The 17,004-nt window shown below is 44.1% G+C and overlaps 1 pseudogene; it reads left to right on the top strand.

Moving 5' to 3' along the window:
• Positions 1-1,372: 1,372 nt before the first annotated feature.
• Positions 1,373-16,370, top strand: LOC109736890 (uncharacterized; annotated as a pseudogene).
• The last annotated feature ends 634 nt before the right edge of the window (positions 16,371-17,004 follow it).

Below are 17,004 nucleotides of genomic sequence, written 5' to 3'. Positions count from 1 at the left end.
TGGGGCATGCGTGGCTCTAGGTCACGGGGGAGTGCGGTGTTAAGGGGACGGGGTGGGCTGGCCTGGTGGCCGACTGGGCCGGCCTGTTGGGTCGGTTGGCCCATGTTTTTTCCTTTTCCTCATTTTGATATTGTTTTTCTTTACTTTTATTTATTTTATTTCTTTTCTGTTTTAACTTAGTTTCCTTTTATTTTTGATTTAGCAAAATACCAAAATGGCACCTAATTTGATGTTGCCAAATATGCCACTGCAACATTAATTTTGCTACCCAAAGTAAAATAGCTTCATAATTAATTATTATTTAAAAGTATTTAAATAATAGTTTTATCTACTGTTTTATTCATCTTAGAGTATTAAAGCATTCTATAAAAGTGTGGTTTCTCCATCATAATTACTTATGCAATATTTGGTTCACTCCGAAAATTTTAGTTTTAATATTTGAAAAAAATTGTTGTTTGCTTGATTTTGAATTTGAATTTGAATCGGTTTCGAACTAACGCGAGATTAGCAACAGTAATTAAAGTGACATGGCACCATTAGGAGAGAATTATTGTAGCTTAAATATCCGGGCGTCACACTCTCAGGCCACAATCAACCAAGTGGGTAAACGAGGTGGCGTAAACATCCCGTGATATAGGGGCTTGGGTATTAGTAACGGGTATTCATCTCTCACTACTTAAGAAAACATATACAACTATCTGGGTAAATTCCTATCATTTTGTTGTCAAAACAGACGGGCGCGGCAACGCACGCCATTCATGATCTAGTTTCCCATAGGCACGGTTACTGTTCTGTCCTGTGAGGCCTTAGCACGACGACTTTCGATTGTCTAGTACAACAAGTTTGGTTCGGCTTTGGTGAGGGAGGGGCGAGGATGACGGCACGCCTTCGGTTTGCTTTAATGCTTGTAGTCGTTGCAATGATCTATGAACATGGATGTATTCTTTTTTCTGTGTTCTTTGTATGATGAATAGATCAGACCTCTAAAAAAAACAGATTGAAAGTTTTATAAAAAAAATGCTCAAATTCTATTTTCACAAATGTAGTGGTTCCTCAGGCTGTCCGCGACGCGGGCGGCTTAGTGCGTGTTCCGTAGCTTACGTGTCAGCAAAGAGGCCCCACATCATTGGAGCTTACATCAAGAGCAAAAAAGAAAAGGGATTACCTAGGACTCATCTAGATGAGACGTAATTTGGTCTCATTCACTTGGAAAACAAAAACGGATACAACCCACGTCAGCACACACGCATCTTATAGCATCACATTTAATGGCTATAAAAGGTGAATGAGACCAAATTAAATCTCATCTAGATGAGTTCTAGCAAAACTGTAAAAGATAAGCTTTGTTTTTTCCTCCCCTGTTCCGGCGGCGATGGCTGCGTGGGCACGCGCACGGACGCGGTGGTCGGCGCTCGCGGTGAGCGTGCTAATCCAAACCAGTGCTTCACGGGGGGCAGCTACTAACCAGTCCGTGCTCCACGCTGTCGCCTTCTTCAAGGACGGGAGCCAACGCCGGGATCCTCTCCGGTTTCCTCTCCGCGTAGGCGGCCGGGGGCCGCTGACGCCCCTGGATCGTCCTCCTCGCCGTTGCTGCGCTCTGCGCCCCCGGTACCTCCCCATGTAGCTCGCCGTCGTCGGGGTCGCGCCGGCCCCGCTCCCGCTCGTCTGCCTCCACATGCTGCTCGCCGCGCAGGCGCAGACCTTCCCGATTCGTCACCGCCGTTCCCGATGCGGCACTGTCATCGGCATCATCGAGGTATCGCCGTCCCGATTCTTTCTTACTCTCCTATAAGGAGCATTCAGTCTCTGCTCTGCATCAGTAAATGATGTGAATAACTAGACCTACAGCGATTCATGCTACACAATACAACCATGTGAAATCAAAACAACATGATCTGCTCCAAAGTATTCCCTCCGTCCGGAAAATCTTGTCCCTCGAATGGATGTATCTAGCACCAAGTTAGTGCTAGATACATTCATTTAAGGGACAAGCTTGGGACAAGTTTTTCCGGACGAAGGGGGTAGGAACCAAAGATCAAAAGAACCATGTGTTTTGTTGGCATTCAGGTTCTTTCTTAGGGCATGAACAAAGGAAGCATCACCTGGTGATGCCCCAGCCCATCCAGCTAGGTAGAAAAGAAAGCGAGGCATCGGCTTGGTACTTATCACCCAACGCGGGCAAAATTTCGTGTTTTGACCATTTTTGCTAACAAATTCAGGATCTGACCCCCGTTTGAAAATATTTCGGGATCTGACCCTTTTGCCTACCGCCAAGGGTGCTGGCGGTAGGTTTGCACGTCCTACCTCCATCGGCTCTGGCGGTAGGCCCTTTGACGGCGACTGACGGCCGTCGGCGCGTGCTGACGTGGAAAAGGGCCTACCGCCATGGGCCCTGGCGGTAGGGTACCGAAGCCTACCGCCAGCACCTCTGGCGGTACGGTACTGTGTGGTGGATAAGGTAGGGAGGGGCTGGTCTGTGGGCCCCACCACCACTCTTCTTCCACACTCACCTTCTTCCCCGTGCTCAGCTCCTCTCCCCCTCTCTCCCCCTCACAAACCCCCCTAGACCCCCTCCATTTGCTTGAGATTTCACCTGTGGATCCGGAGCATTTTCATCACCCAAGGTACCTCCCCCATTCCCCCTCCTTTTGATTGGTTGAGATCTTTGTTTTGTCTTGATTTGGTAAATTTATTGCAAACCCTAGGTGTTGATCTTGTTGTGTGCATTTATGATGCATTTATGATGCATTTATGGCTAGGATTATGGTTATGCTTGGGGTTAGTGTTAGGGTTAGGGTGGTTATGTTGGGGGTTAGGGTTAATGGTTAGGTTAACTTGAGTATGAATAGTAGTTACTTGTCCAATTTGTGCAAAATTTAGTTTATTTGTCCATTTGAGTTGGTTGGATGACATATATGGATTGATTATATTGTTTCCAATTTCTTAGATGAATAAGCTCGTAAATGTTCATTATTTGGACAAGTCGACATTTATGCTTGGAAATGACGATGAAGGGGAAGAGGCTATGGTTTTTGACACAAGTCCAAGCTTTGATGATCTTGTAGTTAAAGTGAGAAGCGTCTTACATTGGAATGACCCAAATGCTGAGGTTAAGCTTATTGGGAGGTATGACGTTGGATTGGGAGTAAAGTCCCGATTAAAGAGTATGCCCATCACCTCCCAATTGCATTGGAATGTGTACAAGGAAAAAGTAGACGCATCACAAGACAAGTCTCTTGAGATCTTTGCCACAAAGGTTGATCCTCCTCCTCCTTTGCAAATTGATCTCAACTGCAATGCATCCTCCCCAATACATGATGATAGTGCCGAGGTGTATGTCCCCAATTGTTCTAGCCAACCACCAAGTAGCCAACCCAATGAAGATCATGTCAATGCTAGCACCATAGTACTCCGTCATGATGCTATTTTCCTCATGTTGAAGAAGATGCTAGTGGTCACGTTGATGATGATGCTATTGTTGCTCAAGAGGATGCATACTCGGAGAATGAAGAGATCCATTACAATCCAATTAGTAACTTCGATGTCATTGTGTGGCAACAGGACATGGACCGTACCCTCCCTTATAACCGTATGTGTGGGTATAACTCGGATGACGAGGGTCCGGAGGAAGAATTGGATGAGGATGGGTTGACTGCGCAAGAAAATGAAATCTACAAGAAGGTGACTGATACGTCTCTGTCGTATCTATAATTTTTGATTGTTCCATGCCAATATTCTACAACTTTCATATACTTTTGGAAACTTTTTATATTATTTTTGGGACTAACATATTGATCCAGTGCCCAGTGCCAGTTCCTGTCTGTTGCATGTTTTATATTTCGCAGAAACCCCATATCAAACGGAATCCAAACGGGATAAAAACGGACGGAGAATTATTTTGGAATATTTGTGATTTTTGGGAAGTAAAATCAACGCGAGACGGTGCCCGAGGTGGCCACGAGGGTGGGGCCCACGCCCACTCCAGGCAGGCGCGCCCCTGACCCTCGTGGGCCACCCGTAAGGCGGTTGATGCTCTACTTTGGCCACAAGAAAGCTATTTTTTGGAAAAAGATCTGGGCGAAGGTTTCAATCCAATCGGAGTCATGGATCTCCAGATATAAAAGAAACGGTGAAAAGGCAGCAGAGGAGAACGCAGAAACAGAGAGAGACAGAGAGACATATCCAATCTCGGAGGGGCTCTCGCCCCTCCCATGCCATGGAGGCCAAGGACCAGAGGGGAAACCCTTCTCCCATCTAGGGAGGAGGTCAAGGAAGAAGAAGACGAAGGGGACCCCTCTCCCCTTCTCTTCCGGTGGCGCCGGAACGCTGCCGTGGCCATCATCATCACCGCAATCTTCACTAACAACGTCACCGCCATCATCACCAACTCTTCCCCCCTCTATGCAGCGGTGTAACCTCTCTCTTACCCGCTGTAATCTCTACTTAAACATGGTGCTCAACGCTATATATTATTTTCCAATGATGTATGGCTATCCTATGATGTTTGAGTAGATACGTTTTGTCCTATGGGTTATTTGATGATCAAGATTGGTTTGAGTTGCATGTTTTATTATTGGTGCTGTCCTATGGTGCTCTCCGTGTCGCGCAAGCGTGAGGGATTCCCGCTATAGGGTTTGCAATATGTTCATGATTTGCTTATGGTGGGTGGCGTGAGTGACAGAAGCACAGACCCGAGTAAGTAGGTTGTTTGCGTATGGGATAAAGGGGACTTGATACTTTAATGCTATGGTTGGGTTTTACCTTAATGATCTTTAGTAGTTGCGGATGCTTGCTAGAGTTCCAATGATAAGTGCATATGATCCAAGTAGAGAAAGTATGTTAGCTTATGCCTCTCCCTCAAATAAAATTGCAATAATGATTACCGGTCTAGTTATCGATTGCCTAGGGACAAATAACTTTCTAGTGACAAAAAGCTCTCTACTAAAACTAACTTAGTTGTGTCTTCATCTAAACAACCCCTAGATTTTATTTACGTGCTCTTTATTTTCTTGCAACCTTATCCAAAAACACCTACAAAGTACTTCTAGTTTCATACATGTTTCCTGTAAAGCGAACGTCAAGCGTGCGTAGAGTTGTATCGGTGGTCGATAGAACTTGAGGGAATATTTGTTCTACCTTTAGCTCCTCATTGGGTTCGACACTCTTACTTATCGAAAACTATTGCGATCCCCTATACTTGTGGGTTATCAAGACCTTTTTCTGGCGTAGTTGTCGGGGAGTAATAGCGTGGGGTGAATATTCTCGTGTGTGCTTGTTTGCTTTATCACTTAGTAATTTTTATTTGCTGTTCTTAGTTGTTCTCTATCTTTAGTTATGGATATGGAACATGAAATACCAAAAAAATTAGGTGTACTTGCTACTCATGGAGATGAGGAACCTCCTAAAACCCTCGATGCTCGTTGTGTGATAGATATTATGTACTACTTTGATAATCCAGCGAAAACCCCATTCAATTATGTAATGGGAGTAACGTTGGATCAACGTGAATACTTTAGGGATTATCGCTTGACACAAAAAGGGAAACTATTATGGGATCAAATTCATATATTGAAGTGGTATGCTCGGCAAGTATGCTTGAGTTATGATTATACTTGTTGGTCTAGGATGAAGGCTCCACACCTTCCCTTTTCATGCAAATTTAATGATAATAAAACCTTAGCTTCTTATGCTAATGGTATATATGATTACTATGATGTGGAACAAATAGAAGAATTTGTTGCTTTTATGGGTGCTTATGAAATTGAATATATGTTTAAAGAGTTTGAAGATTTAGATGATGCTGTTTATAGACCTGAAAATTTAGCTATCCTCAAATATTGTTATGAGAATTATGAATACAATTCCGATATTAGTGCACTTATTGAGAAAGTCTCCGCTGTCCAAGAAGAGACTAATATTTTGCAGGAATCTATGGAAGAAGAAGTTGATGAAACTGTGAGCTCATTGGATGAAAAAGATGATGAGGAGAGTGAAGAACAAAAGGAGGAAGATCGGATTAGCTACCCGTGCCCACCTTCTAATGAGAGTAACTCTTCAACTCATACATTGTTTAATGTCCCTTCGTGCTTATCGAAGGATGATTGCTATGATGACTACTATGATCCCGTTGATTCTTTTGAAATATCCCTTTTTGATGATGCTTGTTATGCTTGTGGCCAAGATGCCAATATGAATTATGCTTATGGAGATGAACTTTCTATAGTTCCTTATGTTATGAATGAAATTGTTGCTATTGCACCCACACATGATAGTCCTATTATCTTTTTGAATTCTCCAAACTACACTATGTCGGAGAAGTTTGCTCTTATTAAGGATTATATTGATGGGTTGCCTTTTACCGTTGCACATGATGATTTGATGAATATAATATGCATGTGCTTGCTGCTCCTACTTGCAATTATTATGAGAGAGGAACTATACCTCCACCTCTCTATGTTTCCCACACGATAAAATTGCAAGAAACTGTTTATACTATGCATTGGCCTTTACTAGGTGTGCATGAATTGTTCTTTTATGACATGCCGATGCATAGGAAGAGAGTTAGACTTCGACATTTCTTGATATATGTTACCTTGTGCTCACTACTAAATGCTAAATCATTGTTAAGTAAAATTGGCTTTGATATACATTGGGATCCGGGTGGATTCACTACTTGAGCACTATATGCCTAGCTTAATGGCTTTAAAGAAAGCGCTGCCACGGAGACAACCCGAAAGTTTTAGAGAGTCATTTATTTCTGTTGAGTGCTTTTATAAAGTTAAAAAAAATAAAGAGGGGAACCCGAAACTTTTCAAAAAGGAAAGCGAAAGTGAGAAATACGAGCATTGTTGAAGTGGGAGCTAGCCTTGAACTTTGTTCATGCTCACGGAAACTTTGTGAATCTTGATTACAGAAACTTTTCAATAAAATAATTATCCCCTTTTACAATTCCATTGTATTATAAAAATAATGTGCCAAAGTTTGCCTTTAGGATGTTTACAATGCTTGTTGGTTTGTACGGTGCAGGACAGAAACTTTGGCTGTAGTGCGCGATTTTACATTTTTTACTGGAACTTCAAATGGTTCTGATTCGTTTTGCACTGTCTTTCTATACAAATTGTTTATTTTTCCTAATTTTGGCAGAATTTTTCAAGTATCAGAAGTAATGTGAATGTTCAGATTATTACAGACTGTTCTGTTTTTGACAGATTCTGTTTTTTGATGCATAGTTTGCTTGTTTTGATGAAACTATTGATTTATATCAGTGGATTAAGCCATGAAAAAGCTATATTACAGTAGACACAATGCAAAAACAAAATATTAATTGGTTTGCAACAGTACCTAGAGTAGTGATTTGCTTTATTATACTAAAAGATCTTACCGAGTTTTCTGTTGAAGTTTTGTGTGGATGAAGTGTTTGATGATCGAGAAGGTCTTGATGTGAGAAGAAGGAAGAGAGGCAAGAGCTCAAGCTTGGGGATGCCCAAGGCACCCCAAGTAAATATTCAAGGAGACTCAAGCGTCTAAGCTTGGGGATGCCCCGGAAGGCATCCCCTCTTTCTTCAACAAGTATCGGTATGTTTTCGGATTCGTTTCGTTCATGCGATATGTGCAAATCTTGGAGCGTCTTTTGCATTTAGTTTTCATTTTTATTTTATGCACCATGCTGGTATGAGATAGTCCTTGGTTTATTTATAGAATGCTCTTTGCACTTCACTTATATCTTTTGAGTATGGCTCTATAGAATGCTTCATGTGCTTCACTTATATCTTTTGAACTTTGGATTGCCTGTTTCTCTTCACTTAGACAACCGCCATTTGTAGAATGCTCTTTTGCTTCACTTATATTTGTTTGAGTGTGGGCATATCTTTTGTAGAAAGAATTAAACTCTCTTGCTTCACTTATATCTATTTAGAGAGATGACAGGAACTGGTCATTCACATGGTTAGTCATAAAATCCTACATAAAATTTGTAGATCACTGAATATGATATGTTTGATTCCTTGCAATAGTTTTGCGATATAAAGATGGTGATATTAGAGTCATGCTAGTGGGTAGTTGTGGATTAGTAGAAATACTTGTGTTGAAGTTTGTGATTCCCGTAGCATGCACGTATGGTGAACCGTTATGTAACGAAGTTGGAGCATGAGGTATTTATTGATTGTCTTCCTTATGAGTGGCGGTCGGGGACGAGCGATGGTCTTTTCCTACCAATCTATCCCCCTAGGAGCATGCGCGTAGTACTTTGTTTTGATGACTAATAGATTTTTGCAATAAGTATATGAGTTCTTTATGACTAATGTTGAGTCCATGGATTATACGCACTCTCACCCTTCCATCATTGCTAGCCTCTTCGGTACCGTGCATTGCCCTTTCTCACCTTGAGAGTTGGTGCAAACTTCGCCGGTGCATCCAAACCCCGTGATACGATACGCTCTATCACACATAAGCCTCATTATATCTTCCTCAAAACAGCCACCATACCTACCTATCATGGCATTTCCATAGCCATTCCGAGATATATTGCCATGCAACTTCCATCATCATCATATACATGACTTGAGCATTTATTGTCATATTGCTTTGCATGATCGTAAGATAGCTAGCATGATGTTTTCATGGCTTGTCCGTTTTTTGATGTCATTGCTATGCTAGAACGTTGCACATCCCGGTACACCGCCGGAGGCATTCATATAGAGTCATATCTTAGTTCTAGTATCGAGTTGTAATATTGAGTTGTAAGTAAATAAAAGTGTGATGATCATCATTATTAGAGCATTGCCCCAGTGAGGAAAGGATGATGGAGACTATGATTCCCCCACAAGTCGGGATGAGACTCCGGACGAAAAAAATAAAAAATAAATATAAAAAAAGAGAAAGGCCAAAAAAAAGGCCCAAAAAAAGAGAAACAAAGAAAAAAACAAAAAAATGAGAGAAAAAGAGAGAAAGGGCAATGTTACTATCCTTTTACCACACTTGTGCTTCAAAGTAGCACCATGTTCTTCATATAGAGAGTCTCTTGAGTTATCACTTTCATATACTAGTGGGAATTTTCATTATAGAACTTGGCTTGTATATTCCAATGATGGGCTTCCTCAAATGCCCGAGGTCTTCATGAGCAAGCAAGTTGGATGCACACCCACTTAGTTTCCAGTTTGAGCTTTCATACACTTATAGCTCTTAGTGCATCCGTTGCATGGCAATCCCTACTCCTCACATTGATATCTATTGATGGGCATCTCCATAGCCCGTTGATACGCCTAGTTGATGTGAGACTATCTTCTCCTTTTTGTCTTCTCCACACAACCTCCACCATCATATTCTATTCCACCTATAGTGCTATGTCCATGGCTCACGCTCATGTATTGCGTGAAAGTTGAAAAGGTTTGAGAACGTCAAAAGTATGAAACAATTGCTTGGCTTGTCATCGGGGTTGTGCATGATGTGAATATTTTGTGTGGTGAAGATGGAGCATAGCCAGACTATATGATTTTGTAGGGATAACTTTCTTTGGCCATGTTATTTTGAAAAGACATGATTGCTTTATTAGTAGGCTTGAAGTATTATTGTTTTTATGTCAAATGATAGACCATTGCTTTGAACCACTCGTATCTTAATATTCATGCCATGATTATATACATGATCAAGATTATGCTAGGTAGCATTCCACATCAAAAATTATCTTTTTTATCATTTACCTACTCGAGGACGAGCAGGAATTAAGCTTGGGGATGCTGATACGTCTCCGTCGTATCTATAATTTTTTATTGTTCCATGCCAATATTCTACAACTTTCATATACTTTTGGCAACTTTTTATATTATTTTTGGGACTAACATCTTGATCCAGTGCCCAGCGCCAGTTCCTGTCTGTTGCATGTTTTATGTTTCACAGAAACCCCATATCAAACGGAATCCAAACGGGATAAAAACGGACGAAGAATTATTTTGGAATGTTTGTGATTTTTGGGAAGTAAAATCAACGGGAGACGGTGCCCGAGGTGGCCATGAGGGTGGGGCCCACGCCCACTCCAGGCAGGCGCGCCCCTGACCCTCATGGGCCACCCGTAAGGCGCTTGATGCTCTACTTTGGCCGCAAGAAAGCTAATTTTTGGAAAAAGATCTGGGCGAAGGTTTCAATCCAATCGGACTTACGGATCTCCAGATATAAAAAAACGGTGAAAGGGCAGCAGAGGAGAACGCAGAAACAGAGAGAGACAGAGAGACAGATCCAATCTCGGAGGGGCTCTCGCCCCTCCCACGCCATGGAGGCCAAGGACCAGAGGGGAAACCCTTCTCCCATCTAGGGAGGAGGTCAAGGAAGAAGAAGACGAAGGGGCCCTCTCTCCCCTTCTCTTCCGGTGGCGCTGGAACGCTGCCGTGGCCATCATCATCACCGCAATCTTCACCAACAACTTCACCGCCATCATCACCAACTCTTCCCCCCTCTATGCAGCGGTGTAACCTCTCTCTTACCCGCTGTAATCTCTACTTAAACATGGTGCTCAACGCTATATATTATTTCCCAATGATGTATGGCTATCCTATGATGTTTGAGTAGATCCATTTTGTCCTATGGGTTATTTGATGATCAAGATTGGTTTGAGTTGCATGTTTTATTATTGGTGCTGTCCTATGGTGCTCTCCGTGTCGCGCAAGCGTGAGGGATTCCCGTTGTAGGGTTTGCAATATGTTCATGATTTGCTTATGGTGGGTGGCGTGAGTGACAGAAGCACAGACCCGAGTAAGTAGGTTGTTTGCGTATGAGATAAAGGGGACTTGATGCTTTAATGCTATGGTTGGGTTTTACCTTAATGATCTTTAGTAGTTGCGGATGCTTACTAGAGTTCCAATGATAAGTGCATATGATCCAAGTAGAGAAAGTATGTTAGCTTATGCCTCTCCCTCAAATAAAATTGCAATAATGATTACCGGTCTAGTTATCGATTGCCTAGGGACAAATAACTTTCTCATGACAAAAAGCTCTCTACTAAAACTAACTTAGTTGTGTCTTCATCTAAACAGCCCCTAGCTTTTATTTACGTGCTCTTTATTTTCTTGCAACCCTATCCAAAAACACCTACAAAGTACTTCTAGTTTCATACTTGTTTCCGGTAAAGCGAACGTCAAGCGTGCGTAGAGTTGTATCGGTGGTCGATAGAACTTGAGGGAATATTTGTTCTACCTTTAGCTCCTCGTTGGGTTTGGCACTCTTACTTATCGGAAACTGTTGCGATCCCCTATACTTGTGGGTTATCAGTGACCGGCAAGGAGAGAGGGCCGCCGTTGTTTAGGGATGTGAGTCTTGCGGACAATGCCGTTGTTGACGGTGGTCTGAGATTCGGGTTGTCTGAGCCAACGCCGTGCCCCAAATTCAGTGATCCTCGACCAGAAAATGAGGATGAGAATGCTCATTTGAAGAAAGGCATCAAGTTTGGTTCTTTGGTAGAGTTCAAGATATGGTTGTGTGACTATGCCATTAGGAACCATAGGCCGTTTGTTGTTGGTCATTCAAATCAAAAAGTTCGGTACACGGTCAAATGTGACCAAGAAGGTTGCAAATGGAAGGTCCGCGGTAGAAAAATCAAAGAAACCGGGCAATGGGTGTTGAAGAGTCATGTTGGCACTCACACGTGCGTAGCCCCGGACAAGGCCGACCGAAGCAAAGGACACCGTCAACTCATGTCTGAGTATCTAGGATACAAATTGTTGAATCAAATAGCACATGATCCAACCGTGATGGTCAAGTTTCTCATGACTTCGATTGAGGAACTTTTCGGATACCCGGTCAAGTATGGGAAGGCATGGATGGCGAAGGCAAACGCTATTAGGATGTTGCATGGTGATTATGAGGCGCATATAACATTCTGCCCAAGATGTTGGCAGCCATTGCTCATCGAAACCCGGGAATGCGCCATCGGGTGGAGTCAATTGACGGAGTGTTTCGTCGTGCCTTCCGGAGCTTCTGACAATGCATTGAGGCATTCACGTATTGTCACCCGGTCTTGTCTATAGATGGTACATTCTTGACCGGCAAATACAAGGGCACATTGATGGTGGCGATGGCGCACTCTTCAAATGATAACGTGTTGCCGGTGGCATTTTCCTTGGTGCCTTCGGAGCACGATGATAATTGGGAGTGGTTCATGGGGCATGTGAGAACCAAGGTGATAGGCAAGCGAGAGGTATGCATTATATCAGATCGCCATCATGGGATTCTCAAAGCAATAGACGTTGATATTCCCGGTCTTCCAAAGCTTCAACACCGTTGGTGCATGAGACACTTTCTTGCAAACTTTTACCGGGCATGCAAGAGCAAGGAGTTTTGCAAAGACCTTACCCTTGTTTGCGTTGCATTCAACACCGACACATTCAAAAGCCGATATGATAAACTCCTCAAGGCTTTGGAGAAGAACAAAGGGGGGAAAGAATGATCTTGCTTAGGCACGAGCCCGCTTCTCGTCCGACGAGAATGGTTGGCGAACTAACCAATCAATGACCTGGCCATGATTTCCCATCTCTATCTCAGCATATTCTCCCCTTGTCGCACACAATGCAATTTGCATTGCAAGATCACGCCTACAATTTTTTTCCGCCGTCTTGAGCTTGGTGATTTGCCTCTGCTTTTTTTTGATAAAATTTTCGGAATGGTCTTTAGTGAAATAATAATGTGAAAAGGCCCTACACTCCGCATTCAACGCATCAATGACTTCCATCCACAAGTTCATCTTTTCCTCAATCAATTCGCGTTCACGGTTCGCCGCCGCCTCAGCAGAAACTTCAAAGAAAACGAACGGTGCCATCCTACATTTCGAGAAGTTGCTATTAAAGTAACTTAGGTTTAATAGCTTTCTTAAGCCTAACCCAACCCCAATTATGTACACTAAGACTAGCACTAGATCTAGGTACACAAACTATTCTACAAGCAATTCTAAGCACATCATACATAAGGAAATCACAAACATAAACCTAAATGGATCATACTAATTGATTTGACCACACCAAAATGATGAGCTAGGGTTTGCAAACAAATGAGCAAATGCAAAGTAAACAAAGATATCAACCAATCAAAATGAGGGAAAATGAGAGAGCTACCTTGAGTGATGAAAATGGTAAGAATCCACCGGAGAAATCTCAAACAAATGAGAGAGATTTGGGAGGCTCTTGTGCTTCAAAGAGAGAGGGGGGAGACTTGAGCTCGGTGGAGAGGTGAAGTGGCCTGAATGAGTGGTTGAGGAGGGGGCAGGAAATATCCAGCCCCTCCCCACCTTATCCACCACACAGGACCCTACTGCCAGAGGAGCTGGCGGTAGGCTTCAGCACCCTACTGCCAGGGCCCATGGCGGTAGGCCCTTTTCCACGTCAGCACGCGCCGACGGCCGTCAGTCGCCGTCAAAGGGCCTACCGCCAGGGATGATGGCGGTAGGACGTGCAAACCTACCGCCAGCCCCCCGGCGCTAGGCAAAAGGGTCAGATCCCGAAATGTTTTCAAACGGGGTCAGATCCTGAATTTGTTAGCAAAAAGGGTCAAAATACGAAATTTTGCCCCCAACGCGCTAAACTGAGCCAACCATTACCATGCCCCCACACTGGCGTCATCTTCTACCTCCCATGTGAGCACCCAGTTCCATCTCTCACCTCCTTTTCCCCTCTCTCTCCTCTATTTTTCTTCCTTCTCCCATGAAGCGGCCGCCTCCTCTGCAAGCCACTCTGACACACTGCGAGGCTACCATACCAGCTCCACCTGGCATCCGAGCCTAGTTGGACAATGGGGCATCAGGTTTGAAGCATACCATTGGCCATGCCCTTATGTGCTGTGACTGAGGAATCTGTTCTGGTGGCATATCACAATATGCAGATGATGTATATGCTCAAAGAAGCAGAAAAATACATACAAACAGTTCTGGAAAAGTACAATAATGTGATTTGTTAGACGCATTATAGTAATTCATACATACAGTATAACCATGGTAGGAATTCTTGCTCCCTGGGAGGCAGCATCCCTCGTTCTAGAAGAAGAGTACAATTGTGAAGGCGCAGTCACTGTTTCATTTATAATTTGCTCTGTCCAAAGACACCAGAGAGGCAATAATGCAGCCTTCTTTTGCTGGCCTCATCCTTTCAGCACCATGTTTGTTTCCTGAAATCCTGTATCTACTCCCTCCGTTTTCAAATATAAGTCTTTCTAGAGATTCCAACAAATGACTACTTACGGAGCAAAATGAGTGAACCTACATTCTAAAATATGTCCATATACATCCGTATGTTGTTGTCCATTTGAAATGTCTAAAAAGACTTATATTTAGGAACGGAGGGAGTACCACACTGCATGGGTGGAGCTATCATTTGCGTTAATTGCACGAACTTTCAGTGTTATTGTCTTGAGTTTTCAGCTAACTACTACTCGTATATTCCTAACTCTGACGATGCAAACGTGTGTGGATCCAACATTGCACACACTTTGCTCAATAATCCTAACCTGCACTCTGTTTCTCGACGACGTAGCAAACTAGCAATCATAAGGCGCATTTATTAGGCAGTGTATCATGTTTTTTCTTGTTACAATAGTACAAATATGTCCTACTCCTTTATATGGTATTAAACTGTCTATGCATTTTTTCGAACAGGGTTTTCTACGCTTGAGTGGAGCAATACTGGTCCAGGTGCAGCACACCCTCCATATTGATCCTGGCAGCTTCATACTTATGTTAACGATATTACCCATAGCCATCGCATTGCTGCTCATGTACTTTGTCGACGTCCACAACGCTCATCGGCGGTACAACAAGAAGTTCCTTGATGCCTTCTCTCTCATGGCCGTTATTGTTGCTAGGTACCTGATGGTTGTCATAATCTGCGACCAAGTATTCGTGACAAGTTCAGCTGGACGGACTGTTTTCTTCGTGATACTCCTGCTGTAGTGTTGTTGATCATGTCTCCAGAAGTTATTGTTGTAAGAGCTCATGAGACGGAATCGAAACAGCGAGAAGAGCCAGCTCTAGCACTGCGCTTTTGGGATCTGGTCAGGACATGTCGTCGCACAAAGGAACCTGAATGTGGTGCAGGCCATGTGTAAAGCCGACTTCTGGCTGCTCTTCCTTGCTATGGCCTGCGGGATGGGATCGGGTCTAGCCGGTGAACAATGTCAGCGAGATCAGGGGCTCTCTTTGACTACACGACCTGGGAGACCAGCACCCAGGTGTCGCTCTGCAGCATCTGGAACTTCTCGGGGAGGTTCGGTGCAGGCTATGTCTCCAATCACTTCCTCCAACCGCGAGGAGTAGGCAGACCTTTTTCATAGCAGCGCCGCTTCTGATCATGGGTGTAGGCCACGCCATCATCCCCTTCGGTTTCCACGCGTAGCTCTACGTCGGCTCTGGTTTCCAAAGGCGCTTCTATGACAAGGAGTCGCCACAAGGTGAGTTTGCCTGCGCCGGTAAGCACTGCTTCACACTCCCCTTTCTGATTATGGCATGTCTCTGTGTTTTCGGGTCTGCCGTAGCATTTGTATTGTTCATCAGAACAAAGAAGTTTTATAGGTGAGTTATATACGCCAGACTGCTGTCTTTTGTAGAGAGTAAACGTATATATATGCAAACGACACTCAGTATCATGTTAGCATTTGGTATTATAGCACTAATGTACTAGTATGTAGCAACATTATAATGGCTACTTCCTGTCTGAATTAATAATCGAGAAGATGAGTGATACATATTTTATTTAGACAAACACTGCATCTGTTTGTGTTTTGGAGACTGATAATCGCTTTGTGAACGCATCGGACGCTCCTTCGCAGACTGATGCAGGAGCTGACCTCGATGTGGACACCACCGTGGCGGCTGGTACTGGAGTTGACCAACAGGGAGATACTACATCCATTACAGGAAATGAAGCACTCTTGCCGCTTGATGCGGCTGCACACCCAGGTGTGGCTGCATGTGTGCATGCGCACAGTGGCCTGCATGCAGTGCTGCCGGCCATGGTTGAGGGCGCACCGTCAGTAGTGCAGCCAGACGGTGCTGCATCTTCTGCGCTCGTGCAGCCGGTCGTGGGTACGGGCGCACCGCCAGCAGGGCATGTTGACGATCCTGCTCCGGTCCGCGCGCAAGGTTCCAAGATGTCACCCGTGGATGCTTCTTCAGCTCCTGCTCCGATTGCCGTGGTTCCTCTCGGTCCATTAGCGGATTGTCCGAGTGGCTCGGCCCCGGCACCCGTGGCGATCGTGCCGGTGGGACCTGCGGCACGTCCCTCTTCACCGACCTTAGGGACAGATCCGAGCTCGCCGATTTTGCAGCAACCAACACCAACGGCTCGACCGAAGACTCCGATGGGTACTATGTCTGGAGGGCTGGCTTCGCCGCTTCGGCGTAGTAACCGTCACGCCGTCTCCGCGGATGGTTCCTCTTTGACAGATGAACATTCACTAGCTAAGGCAATGCGACGACAAGCCGAATTTGGACTCCACGCCAGGTACCTCACCTGCTAAATCTTTTCTTTCATTTTCGGATACTCGTATTTCCTGTAGCCTTAAAAATGTTGGTATATCCATGGGAAAGAATGGTAATGAAATTAATCTTTCGGTTGGAGCACTTAAACATATGGAGATTGACCGTTTAAAGGTTTCTCCAAAGTGTAATAGTGCCCTACCTAACCCCGAAACCGAGGATGAGGATGAAGCGGATGCCAAATATGATGGTCCGCTTGTCTCCCACTTGGTTGGTGAGGTTACCGAGGTTGGCTTGGATGACGCAAGACCTGGGTCCATGTTTTGTGACTTCACAGCGTCTTCGCGAAAATCTAAATCGCATTCCTCTAAAAAGAAACAAAAACAGCCCAAAAAGGCGAAATGTTCAACACCGACCCGAGTTTTCACATGAGAGGCATGTTTTGGAATAGCAGAGGTCTCTCAGACTTGGCTAAACATAAACACGTCGGTGATTGTGTGCGCGAACATGGGTTGGATTTTGTGGCAATTTCGGAGGCTGGTAAATGTGACTTCCGCCCG

This window comes from Aegilops tauschii, chromosome 7, assembly GCF_002575655.3.
Source record: "Aegilops tauschii subsp. strangulata cultivar AL8/78 chromosome 7, Aet v6.0, whole genome shotgun sequence".
In the NCBI taxonomy this organism is placed as follows: Eukaryota; Viridiplantae; Streptophyta; class Magnoliopsida; order Poales; family Poaceae; genus Aegilops; species Aegilops tauschii.
This window is presented reverse-complemented; position numbering and strand designations above follow the sequence as displayed.